We start from the raw sequence: 12,605 nt of genomic DNA, 5'->3' as shown, positions 1-12,605 counted from the left end.
GCCTCTCCAGCTGCTAGGAGGCAGCGCAGCTCAGGTGAGGGTGGAGGGTAGGGCTTGGGGTCCTGGAATGGGAGCGCCATCACACTCTGCTCACTGAGACAGAGAGTGAGCTGGACAGAATTCAGACCTCGCAGCCACACAAATACAAGGACCCGAAACAGCCCCATCTACTCCTCACTCCCTTCCCTCCCCAGAGGTGGGAAAATGACTGCAACTGCCACGCCGTATTTATACAGTATCACCATTTACTTTGGGAAAGGTAGGTTGTCATTTCCCTGCATCAGGCCGATGCGCCGCCTCCAGCTTTCGCTTCTTACAAAGCCAGTTCCAACCATGAAAGCTGCGATTACGGTCCCTCGTCCTCTCCTCACTCTGCTTCATCACCTGTCTTTGCTCAAAACACATAGGAAGAGAGAAGATTCTTTTTTTTCTCTTCCTATTACTTCCAAAATCCTCTGCTGTTTTATTCACGAAGCCATGCAGTCAGGTGGGTTTCTGGGCCTACCCCGTGTTCAGCATTTGCTAGGGCCGGTCTTCTCAACAGCTTGAGTCTCTCTGGCTGAAACTTCATTGTCAGAGGCTGCTGATAGCCAGGCCACTGGCTAGGTTCTGAGATGGCATCTTTCACTGATAAATGATAGCCCTACAAGCTGGAGCACAGTCCCTGGGTCCCCTCACAGCAAGTAAGGACAGGAAGTACAAATACTCCAGGGAGAGAGTTCAGGGGAGGAACTGAAACCTGGGCTGCAGAGAAAGGGAGAGACTCCCCATCCTCTTCCTCAGTGGCCTCAGAGTGTAGTTCCAAGACTAGAAGCAGCTGTGGCTCTTGGGAACTCATCAGATATGCTATTTTCATCACCACCTGTCTGGGAGAAAGAGGTGGGGCCATGGTTCTCAAATGTTGGCATGGATGATGATAATGATGATGATGATGATGATGGCTGGTACATAATAACTATTCACCAGCCATTGTTCTAAGGACTTTATGATCACATTTAATCATCAAAACAAATCTCTAAGGATTTAAGCACCATTAATGTTCTTGCAATTTTGTAAGTAAGAAAACCAAGAAATGGAGAGGGTAAGGAAATGGGTATAAATACGGAGTAAATAACAGAACAATCAGTCAGGGGCCACACACACACACACACACACACACACACACACACACACACACTGGCTTTGGTCTTCTCTTCCCAGAGCATGGGCGAACTTGGTCTGGTTCACTGTCATGTGGTAGTACAGCTCAACGGCCAAGAACCTACACTTTTGGCCAGTGGCTTGGGTTTGCAGCTTGGTTCTACCATGCTGTGAACTTAGACGAGCTACTTTGGCTTCTTGTGCCCGTCTCCTCAGCTGTCGAGTGGAGATAATAACTGTACCCATCTACCACATACGGTGGTTGTAAAGATTAAATAGGTTAATATATGTAAGCATGACTGATGCATAGCACATGTTCAAGAAATGTTACCTTATTATCTTGAAGGCCTCTAATTTGTGGAGGAAAAAAAGGAAGAAGAACATGGGAAAGGGAAGAAAAAATTTGGAAACCCCAGCCTGAAAATTCTGTGACAACTTCTCAGGTGAAAACTCAGGAAGGTCCCTGCCCATTCTCCCCTCTGCTGGGAAGCACATGCTAATGACGCATTTTGTGCTCCCCCGAGGATGAAAATGTGACTCAACATTCTGGGTCTTAGGCACATATTCTTATGGTATTGACGGGCCCACCACCCTCTGACTTTGAGAACCACCTGATGTAAGCAGAATTCTGTGTCTTATTTACAAAGAAGCAAATAAGGGTGCGACCCATGAGGCTTAGTGCCCTGCTTCCACAGGCACAAGGGCAAAAAGAAAAATGGCCACTATTAAATCAAATGAAGTCAGTGTTTAAACCCTTAAGGACATCTAGCTACTTAAAGGAAATGTGTGACTCTATTTTATTAGGATTATTGTTGCTGTTAGAGGTGGATAAAATAGCAAAAATAACCCCTAGGGAGCCAAGCTTGTGCAGCAAGAAGGAGCAGACCAGAAGGAAAAGGAGGCCTATGATGCTGAAATGTGGTCCTGGCTTAATTAAGGAGGTAAATTCTTATGAATGGAGAAAGGAGCCCCCATTTTGTCCCCCTCCTCTCTCCCATGGCCTCCCTCACTTCTGAAAAAACCAAAACAATGTAAACACCAGATCCAAGTAGATAAAGCTCTGGCATCAGATGAGACGACCAGACAGCTAACCCAACATGCTTTTCTCCCACAGCCACTGAAGGCTCCTGGTGATCACACATTCTCTCTCCGTATAATCAGCAGAGAATTTGTGCAGCTCTGAGATGCTGCTTCTACGCTATTCCAGCTCATGTTTAAGTACTGTGCAGCTGTCAGAAACCACATGATGGAATGTAGGGTTTACCTCTTTTCTGTCCTTGACAAATTACAATATACAGTCTTTAAAATCGTGTTTTTAACCAATTTTGTATTGAGAGATGAACACCAACAACAAAGCAACAGAAAAATCAAATTCTCTTCTTACTCTGCCATGTAACAAAACTGAATAATCTCTTTTAGCTTTATTATTACTTAGGCTTTTTTTTTGTTAACGTACCTATAATCAATATTTACAAAATTTGAGCTCGGCTATTTTTCACTTAGCATTATAGATCAACATTTCTATTGGTTTTCATAACACACAAACTTATCATTCTTAATAGTAATATTATATTTCATTTTATACTCACAGTATGTTCTATTTTATCATTTTAAGTATTTTTTCCATTTTTCTTCCCCCCGGCCCTAATTTTCTTCTTTTATTTCTCCAGGATATGGTCTCAAACATATGTTTTGAAGCCCAAAGGATGTGATATATCATGGCTCATTACACTTTGCCACATTGCTTTCCAGAAATTTTGTACTAATTTACATCGGTATGAGAATATAGCTTCCTCAAAAGTCTTGCCAGATTTTTATTTTGTAATTGTAATTTACTTTTATCAGTTTAAGTGGCACTGCGTGATTTTGTGGTTTAAGTTCTTATAATTACTAGGGAGGCCGAATCCTTTTTCAAGGGTTTGTTTTCTATTTGTGGCCTTGTGTGAACGATGTGTTCAGAATTTTTTGACCATGAAGGCAGTAGAAATAGTATTGTCCTTGTGGATTTGGTTCCATTGCCTAGGGTTTCTGGTTGTTCATTTCTTTCATTCATTCTTTGTATCACAAGCAATTTCCCCCCTAAGTCACTTTGACTCTAGAAAGTTTTGGTCAGTCCACGCAGGGTCCCCTCAGCAGGCAGATCATCAATTCAGCCCAAGTTCCTGGAGTCCTACTTACTGGTGGTGGCTGCACACAGTAATCCCCTCATCAATTTTCCTGAAGGCAGTCTGATTTTTAAGTTCCCCAGCTCCCTAAAGAACTCTATTCTCAATTTGTCAAATATACCCAGCAATTAGTCAATGTTGTATCATGTGCTACTGAAAAAAAAATCAGGCTCACTATTTTCATGCTTGCCTTTCTAGTCTTCTCTGATTTATATTGTGCCTTTCTGTTAAGGCAGCATTAAAAGTTCTCATCACAAGAAAAAATAGCCATGTGAGGTGATGAATGTTAACTAGACTTATTGTGGAGATCATTCTGCAATACATACATATATCAGATCATTATGATGTACATCTGAAACTAATTCAATATTATATGTCAATTATATCTCAACAAAAACCTAAATATTTGAAATATTTTACAGAATGGACATAAGGTCAATTTAATTAGCCCAAAGAATAACCACCACCTAGAAATATATCTCTCTTTTGTGAGCATCACCCCAAATCGTAAAACAACAGTGAAAACTAAGAACTGTAAAAGAAATGCTAAATATTGCACAAATTACTTGATGAAAAGTGGCCAAAATTTTTCTCTTTTAAAAATATGTTATTGTCCATTTCCTGGCCTTTTTTATTTTATTTTTTTTTTTTTTTTTTTTTTTGCCTATAAGGACCCCAAGTTGGGGAAGAATGCATGCTTCCTCTCACTCAATTCTTTCTTCCTCACAAGCTTACAGCATGCAGCCACTCACTCACCCTTTCCACCCCTCCACACCCACGCCCCGTTCCCTAACCCCAGCGACCTCCTAGTCACAACTTTGGTTACTGGTAGAGGGTAGTTACTCTGAAGAGCTACATATCCAATGGGTGAGGAGAAGTGGCATTTCTCCGCTGTGTTAGACACAACTATACCTGCAGTTCCAAGTTATAGATGCCAAACAGCTGCTACTGCTATTACTATTGGTGGTGGTGGTACTTATTGAGCACTTAGAATATGCTATCACATAAGATAAGCACTTTATATGCCTCATCTCATTTGATCTTTACCAACACTATTATCCCATTTTACAGATGAAGCAAAGTGAAGTTTAGAAACTTGGCCAAGACCTAATAACAACAGAACTGAGGACTGACACTATATAACAGTATACTGCCTCTTACAGTATTATAACTTTCTGGTGATTTGTAATCAATTGTAACATTTCCCTCAAGTGTGTTATTTTTAACTATAATAATTTTTTTAAAACACATTTTAATCTCATCCCTACTAGTTAGGAGTTGACCTTTTCTATTAGGCCAAATGCAAAAAGCCCCAAACTGTGATTTCCCAGGCAAATAGCAGTAAGCACCTTTCCATCTTCTGTTCTTTTCTAATAGCTCTGCGTGCAAGTCAACACTTGCTGCATGTGAGATATTTGGGATCATACAAGGGGATGGGAGTAGGGGCGCGCCGAGGGCGATGGGAGGGTGGAGAGCCCAGCCTGGAAGTCAGGAGGCCTGGCTGGGTTTTAGCCCACTTTCACCACTAAGTTCCCTCTCTGGACCACAGGCTTCTCATGAGCAAAAGGAATCCAGTGAGAGATATGGTATCTAACATTCCCATCCTGCTTTAAATTTCTAACAATCGTGAAGCCTGGTAGGGTCATCATACTGGTGCCTGAGGTGTGGATGCAACGCCCCCTACCGGCAGCTCTCGGCAGTGAGATCGTGGTCCCTAGCTCAGCACTGCCACCTGCTGGTCCTGCTGCTGAGGTGGCCCAGCTGTGGGGACTGGGAAAGAGGGAAGTGATTCAGGCATGCTCCAGACTCAACCCATTCCTGCTCTACGGGGTATATGCCATGTTTCTGCTGAAAGAAATGTGCTTAGGATTTAGAAGGGCAAACGTTTTAAAGAGGACAAAAGGATTACAGAATGATTTAGGAGGAAGCTGGATAGTGGAGCAGTCTGTAAATGCTTGTTAGCCTGGTCGATAATGAAAAGCCACAATTTTAAAAATGCTTTTTTTTTTTTTTTCTTAGCATGGAATATCCTCTTAAAGGCCAGCATATACCTATTCTGTGAAAGTAAAAAATAAATTCTTCTGTTGCTTTTGTGTGTTTATTTCTAAGCATCCCCCTCCAAGGGTGCTTCTCAGCTTCAACAATCTGCTGTTTGAGTCTGCTCACCTTTGCCAGCTGAAAAAAAGCCCCAGGCACTTCATTTCTCAGCAACTTGACCTGCTCTTCCACTATCACCAGCCTCCACTCCCTTCCCTGCAAGGGCATTTGATGTGGTACACAGGCCCTTTCAACTTAGACTCTAGATAAACACACATAAAACATTCACATTTTAAAAAGCCCATTTAAAGCCATTTCTAAAGGCTTTAGAAAGGATTTAAAATGAAAACCCCTGAGCCTTGAATCTACAGCCCACAGCTGAGCAGAGCCACTTTGCTTCTCTCACTCACCTCTTCCTGAGACCTCACACCCAAAGACTGGGTTGTTCGGCCAGTACCCTCTGCACCTCTCCTGTGTCACTCACCTTCCCTGCGGGCACAAAGTCAGAGGAGAGGAAGGACTGAAGGAGGAGATGGGAGGGGGCGGGGGGACTGCAGGGGGGGAAAAAGCCACCTGTGCTGGGCCTAGGCATTAAGGAGTAAGTATCAGGATAACATCCCACAGTGTCCACTTAAGCCAGGCCCCAACAGAAATCTAATTTATGGTACAGTCCATTTTCACAATAAGCTCCTAAAGATCCTATCTCTGCAATTCTCGCAGAGATATTAACCTGCTCATATGTTCATGAATGGAAGACATAGCGTGGCCTGTTCTCTAAACCAAGGGCTCCCAGTTCCTCACCTGTAGTCCATACCCCAGGATGCTTGCCAAAGCCGGCCACAGCTGGCTTGGTTTTTCCTCTCCCCTTCTCACCCTTCTGGATCTTTTCTTTTCCTTTCTATCCTTCCAAGTGTAAGCCAATCAAAAAATATAGACTCATTTTAATTCCTCTCCTCATCCTTTACTCCAGATCTGTCCAGAAGGAGTCTAGAATCACGGTGGCCCAGACAGAATTCTCGTAGTGAACTGGGGACAGCCAGGCTGAAATGTTAAAGGTGGAGTCTTTTTTTTTCCCACCTCTTGAATTCAGGTTATGTCATTTTGCGTCAGCCAACAGAATGTAGGAAAGTGATGCTGCACACAGAGCTTAGGCCTCAAGAAGCCTTATGGGTTCTGCTTTGGTCTCTTGAAACGCTGCCTGGATCACCAAAAGGGTAGCTGGTTTAACCTCCCAGAAGCTGAGAACCGTGAAAATGAGAACCGAGGCGCCCAGCCAGCAGTCAGCGCCGACCGCCAGCCGTGTGAGTGATGGCTGTGCGCAGCTGCAGGAATGAGCCCAGGTGAAATCAGCAGAGGAGCAGCGCAGCCCAGCCCAGCCCAGCCCAGCCCAGAACCTGGAGAAATGACCTATCAGTGCTGTTTTAAGCCACTCAGTTCTGGGGTGTTAGGCAGCAAAAGAAAACTGAAACACATGCTTTTACCTTTTTTTCTATTGTTTATGAAATAAGATACGAGAATGGAATTTTCTTCTGCCTCTATTTTGACAGAATAGAGGCACCAATGTGATAGATATCAGATTCCCACGTGACTGTGAAACAAACCCCCTCATACAGAATTCACAAAGGAAATTATGGAGACCTGGCACCACCACTCTTGGACGCCTCATCCAGATCAAGGACGTGAAAGGAATCTAAGGGTGGTGTGTGGGGGGAGGGGAAGATAGGTAGAGAGCTTTTTTTTTGGAAAGCTGTTCATGAGTTAACACCCACAACGAAACTGGAGCTAGAGCTGTATCTCCTTCATCTTAAACCCAGTGAAGAAGGTTTACATGGACCACTTGGAGAATTTGGAAATACTGCCAGGAAACAACCCATACAATGGATCCGGATCCTTCCCTCAACACCCTAAATGGGCTGTGACAGCAGAATGTAGAGGCATATGAGGATTGGTCTGCTCTTGTGGGGTTTCTTGGGTCAATTGTGTCCTGTAGACCAAATGTGGTCATTCAGAAGAGAGAGCTGGTGTGGGGTTAGCTTGAGTCCTGTCTCATAGGACATCTAGAGGGGCAGAGAGACCCCGGCAGCAAGAAGCTAGAGGTGGACACTGGATTGCTAGGGTCTTAGAAAAAAAACCAAAGGGACCTCCTGGAATAAAGATGCATCTCCTTATGCCCACGAGACTGTAGGAGGGAGATGGCCAACAATGGGCACCATCTGAAGAACCCACTGCAGTGCCTAGTAAAGGAAGGAGTCCACATCCAACACTGGCCTGGCTCCCAGAGTGGGAAACTGGCCTTTCTAATTCCCTTGTCCCTAACTTCCTACCCAATCTTTGAGGTTCAGAAACTAGCTAGGAAAGTGAGACTTGCAGGCAGGAAAAAAGCATTAAGCAGAGACCACAGAGAGGCCACCATCTACCCACCAACTGTCCCAGGGCTGACTCCCAGCCTGGTGCAGGTTTGAGATTGGGGAGAAAAGGAGGGTCAGCATTAAATCAGGTTCAAAGGTTTGATTTTCATCTTGGGCTGCACATTCTCATTCCCGAATTGAGACAGTGCAACTTCGGATGACATGAGGACAAGACAATGAAATAACTTTCTTAAGGAACTAAATGTCACAGGATTTCAGCATGAGTTGAAAAGAGTCATAGGCTGAGTTTTTACATCAACCTTCCCCTCTTGAACAAAATTCAGTCCTCTTTCGGTGACAGTGTCTGCAGGTATTCAGAATGGTCTAGCGTTTGACCTACCATCGAAGGCTGTCCTACAGTACAGCCTCTAACAAAACTAGGCTGTCCCAAACCCTTGGTAATAGAATTGTTTACCTTTATACCAAGAAGGATCAGAAAGCACCAAAATCTGTGTGTGGCGTGTGCCCAGGCCGACTTTGCAGAGTTCGTGCTTGCGAGACCTGCAGTTCTAATGAAGTCCGCAGGGCCTGCGGTGGGTCCGTGTGTGCTGCATGTGTCCATGCCAGGACCAAGCGTACTTTCCTTACTGAAGAGCGGAAAGCCGTGGTGAAAGCATTGAAGGCGGAAGCACAGTCCGAGAGCTAAATAAAAATGTGAAGCTTTTTTTGAGTAACAAAACAATTAAAAGTCAAAAAAATATATTTTAAAGGGCAACAAGGAAAATAAATACTATTTCGATTGTATCACTTATTAATTATGCTTGTTGGACTTGCTAGTTACATTTATTTTGTCTATTCACCATTTCTCCTGAATATACTTTCAAAAGACAAGAAAGTTCTCTTTGTGCAGTCTCTTTCCTCAGACAGTTACCCATATTTCTCCTTGCTCACATTATCCTCCCACTCATACAAACTAGGTGGGCTTATAACTTATCACATGATTACATTTATCCAGGTCCAGAAAGTCCCTAGCTGTTTATCATTTAGGACACGGCAGCTCTTGAGGCTACAAACTAATAGGTTTCCCCAGGTGCTTAAGGCCTTGGCAAGCTTTACCGTCCGTGACTGTGGGAGGAGGTCAGCACAGGTGTCTATTGGCTTAAGGCCAGTCTCCCGTGTCTGGAAGACAGGACTTCATCTGCACACCTGCCTAAGAGGTTTCAGAGACTGAAATCTGTAAGCGAGTTTTAGGACTTCATGCTGGAAAGTTGAAATCTAATAGGGAAGATGGGTTGGCAGAACCTGTCAGAACTTCCAGCAAGTAAATTTTTATAAATAAAAGATGCAATCAATTATTTAGCATAACCAAACATGCTTGAAGAATACTGGTATCACTTGCTAGTTCTCAAGAATCTAATGCATAATCACAGAGATGCATAATGCATAAAGACATAGGCCCACTGGATACCATCTAAGAGAGAGCGACTGGCTGGAGTGAGAGGGAAAGGCATTGCATTTCAATTATCTGCAGGTGATGTGTTGCAGTTATTCATGTAGTAAAAAAAAGATGAGGTGGAAAAGTGGCACCCATGTCTTTTCTGTGGAAAGATGGGTAAGTCTAGGAGGACTCGTACTAGATGAAGAACGAGGGTGCTGAGTTGTTTCTGACTGTGGAACAAATGATGCTTGGTACCATGGAAGTTTAAGTCACGCTCCCACAGTCACTCCTCATTGTTGGAATCGCCGCCCCGGGAAGACGTCTTGCTCGCTGTCCTACAAAGACAACACAGGGTGGACCGTGGAGATTTTGTCAAGGTCCAGGGCATGGCCCTCAGCATCGCTGGCTTTGAAGTCTGATCCAGAGACTCCATTTCCCAAGGGACCCATTTTTTTGGAGACAGAGTCACATGATCCAGCCTCCCAGCCTAAATCAGAGAGACAGTTTTCTAATCGACTGGGAACTCGAAGTCCACGTAACCAATGCATTCCTTCACAGCAGGCAGACCTCTGTGGGAGGCCAGATTCAAAGTAGTGGGTTGCTGGGGCAGCATGGCATCACAACAAGGAGAGATGTGAACAGAATGTTTCAGGCGGCAGGCTAAGGCAGCCTGAGGTGTCCATCTCACAAGAGAAAGGGTCTAGCCAGTGGTTTTCGAATTTCATGTCTATATACATTAGAATTGTGAAATCATTTTGCAAGTCACCCTCAGACACTAATTTAAAATAAAATAATAAAATACAGAGTAGAATAGAAAGCATCAAAGAGTACTGCATGTAACAGATAGGTAAGAGGCAGTACAGAGTGATGGTTTAAGAGAATAAAAACTAAATGCAGTCTCTGTAGGATCAAATACCAGCCATCTAACATGGGCAAGTTACTTAATCTATTCCTCAGTTTCTTCTTTTGCAACCTACCCCGTAAGGTTCTTGTGAAAATTAAATGGCTTAATACCTATAAAGGGCATATAACCGTGTCTGGCTATAATAAGTGCTATATGAGCTTTCATTATTAGTAAGAACTGCTTTGTGAAACTATTGTTCACAACCGAAAATACCAGAATCGAGTTCCTATGACAACTGGAGTCAGATATGCTGAGCAGGACATGAGAGAAATTGGGGGACTGAGTGGTTTCCATTGTATTTGAGTTAGAAAACTATGGAAACAGTGGATTACGGGAAAATGAGAACCAGAGGAAATTATCCAAAAGAACATCCCAGATGACCAGGCTAGAGCTCTCCAAAGCTGAGGAGTGTTTTTTAGTGAATTAAGATGAAAGTGCTTTCGTTGAGATGAGATGCCATAAATATCTCTTCTCATTCTCCGATGTGCACTTTGCCTTTTTTTCTTTTTGGCTTTCATCTGAGACCATGATGACATATTTTGATCCACTAGAATGGATCATCAAGTTTAAATTTAAACTTGAACTTGAATTTCCTCTCTTCAGATCAATCAGGTTCTTATCTCAATCTTTAAGAATATCAGCCATACCGATTCCACCCCACACCACAAAGTCTTTCTTTCATATATTTTTCCATGTCAGGAAGAAGATATATCTTTGGAGAAGATATGACAGAACAAATGGGGGAGAGTTAGTAATATTAAAGCAGAAATAAGAATAATTATAATATTTACCATAGACTGAATACCTACTATGTGCCAGGCACAGTGCTAAGCACTTCAAAACCATTAATCATACTTTTCATAATGACTTTGAAAAGTAGATGATGAAAAGTTGTTATTTACAACTCCAAGTAAGGAAATTGGCCCTCGAGAAGGTAAAGGCCTGCTTGCAATTCACTGCCAGTAAATGTGCGAGCCAGCATTCAAACCTGGATTCTCTGACTCCAAAGCACATACCTTTCACTTACATACTGCTACAGGGGTTTTGGAACTAGACCTACTGGGTCTAAATTCCAGCTGTACCATTTACAAGCTATTTAATTTCTCCAAACATCACTTAATTTCCTCTTACATAAAATGGGGATGACAACAGTAACTTCCCCCACAGGATTTTGTGAAAATTAAATTAGATGTTTATTAAAGGATTTAACATTGTGGCTGGCTCATCGTAAATGTTCGAATAGATGCCAGCTACCATCACTGTTGTGTCAGTCCTTGTAAGGCTGCCTATAAGTGCAAACATTACATATGGATAATCAGTGGACCAGGTTGGCCAATAATGTGTCATTTGGCCAACTGTCTTTGGACCCCTTTCTCTATAAAGGCATTTCCCATGGTACCTCATTCCTGCCACTGGCACAAGGAGAAAACAAGACATCACTGAAGACAAAAGCATGGAGTACCAGGGTAAAATAAGGAAACTGCACCCACCTGAAAGGTTTTCATTCAGGCCTATGGAATCAGGAAGCGAGAAAGGAAGAGCTGATGTTTGAGACCACAGTTGAGCTAGTCTCATAAAGCACAAATGCAGTACACTGTGGAAGGCAGAAAGACCACCACAGAGGAGAAAATGAATTACCTAGGGGTTGGAATGGAGGTTTTTGCTCATGTTACTGTGTAAAGAAGTACTCTCATAGAAGAGCAAAAGATTTTAGGCCGAGAAGAATTTAATCAGTTTCTCCAGCCCATTTTAACCTAAAAGAGAAGAATTTAACTTCCAAGTCTTAAATGGGAACCAGAATTTAGACACAGTTAAACTAGAGGAAGAGAGAAGGTGGGGAGAAGGACCCATCCACTGTCCAGAAACCAGAAGGAAAGCACCCGCCCATGGAAGGATTGACCAGGCTCAGATTTAAGGGCTAATTCGGCTCAGACAGCACAGAGCACAGTAGAGGGAGTGAGGTGAGAGAACACGAAAATGGACCTTCGTTATTTCCACTCTTGTTTTTAATTTTTGCGTTTTTGTTTTTGTTTTGGATCGGCTAGATGAGGACATCAAATTCAGCTGTGTTCATTTCTACTTGGACAGGCCAAGGATACGTTTAAATAATCGATAGGCAATGACATTTATTTTTAACACCTGCCTGCTTGAGAATTGCATCTGCTGCAATCCTGAGGTGCATGGGCAAAAATGTTGTAAAGCACCTTTGTTGTTCCAGCAAAATGGAATATAAAAATGTTATTACATCTGCAAATGGTTGGAGAAAGTATATAGTATGGATCCTACTACAGAAGGTCCCAAACAACTTCGAGACCTAAGAAACAGTACGAGTGAATTTACAGAGGTTGGTGGAAGAAGAAAACCAAATGTGAAGAAACAAAGAGAATTTGGTGTGCTAAATTTATCATTAGACTGCAGAACTGGGCTGAGTTAGGGGGCTGCTAGTCACATACTCAGTAAACAATACTCTTCAGTGGAAAAGGCCAGTGGGAGGAGACAGCAGTGGCTTCTGTCTTTATCACCACTGTCGTCAGTAAGAATTATTCACTACAATCGAAGGACATTTTTCTCAA

General features: G+C 42.9%; 1 protein-coding gene and 1 pseudogene across 1 annotated transcript in view; one reads left to right on the top strand and one right to left on the bottom strand.

Annotated features, from left to right (window-relative positions):
- Nucleotides 1–12,605, bottom strand: part of SCD5 (stearoyl-CoA desaturase 5) — a 134,592-nt gene that overhangs the window by 71,472 nt on the left and 50,515 nt on the right. The gene's annotated exons all lie outside the window — the stretch shown is intronic.
- Nucleotides 8,070–8,443, top strand: LOC105289613 (annotated as a pseudogene).

Source organism: Pteropus vampyrus, unplaced genomic scaffold (assembly GCF_000151845.1).
Source record: "Pteropus vampyrus isolate Shadow unplaced genomic scaffold, Pvam_2.0 Scaffold25, whole genome shotgun sequence".
In the NCBI taxonomy this organism is placed as follows: Eukaryota; Metazoa; Chordata; class Mammalia; order Chiroptera; family Pteropodidae; genus Pteropus; species Pteropus vampyrus.
The sequence above is the reverse complement of the archived record's forward strand: the minus strand, read 5'-3'. Positions and strand labels throughout refer to the sequence as shown.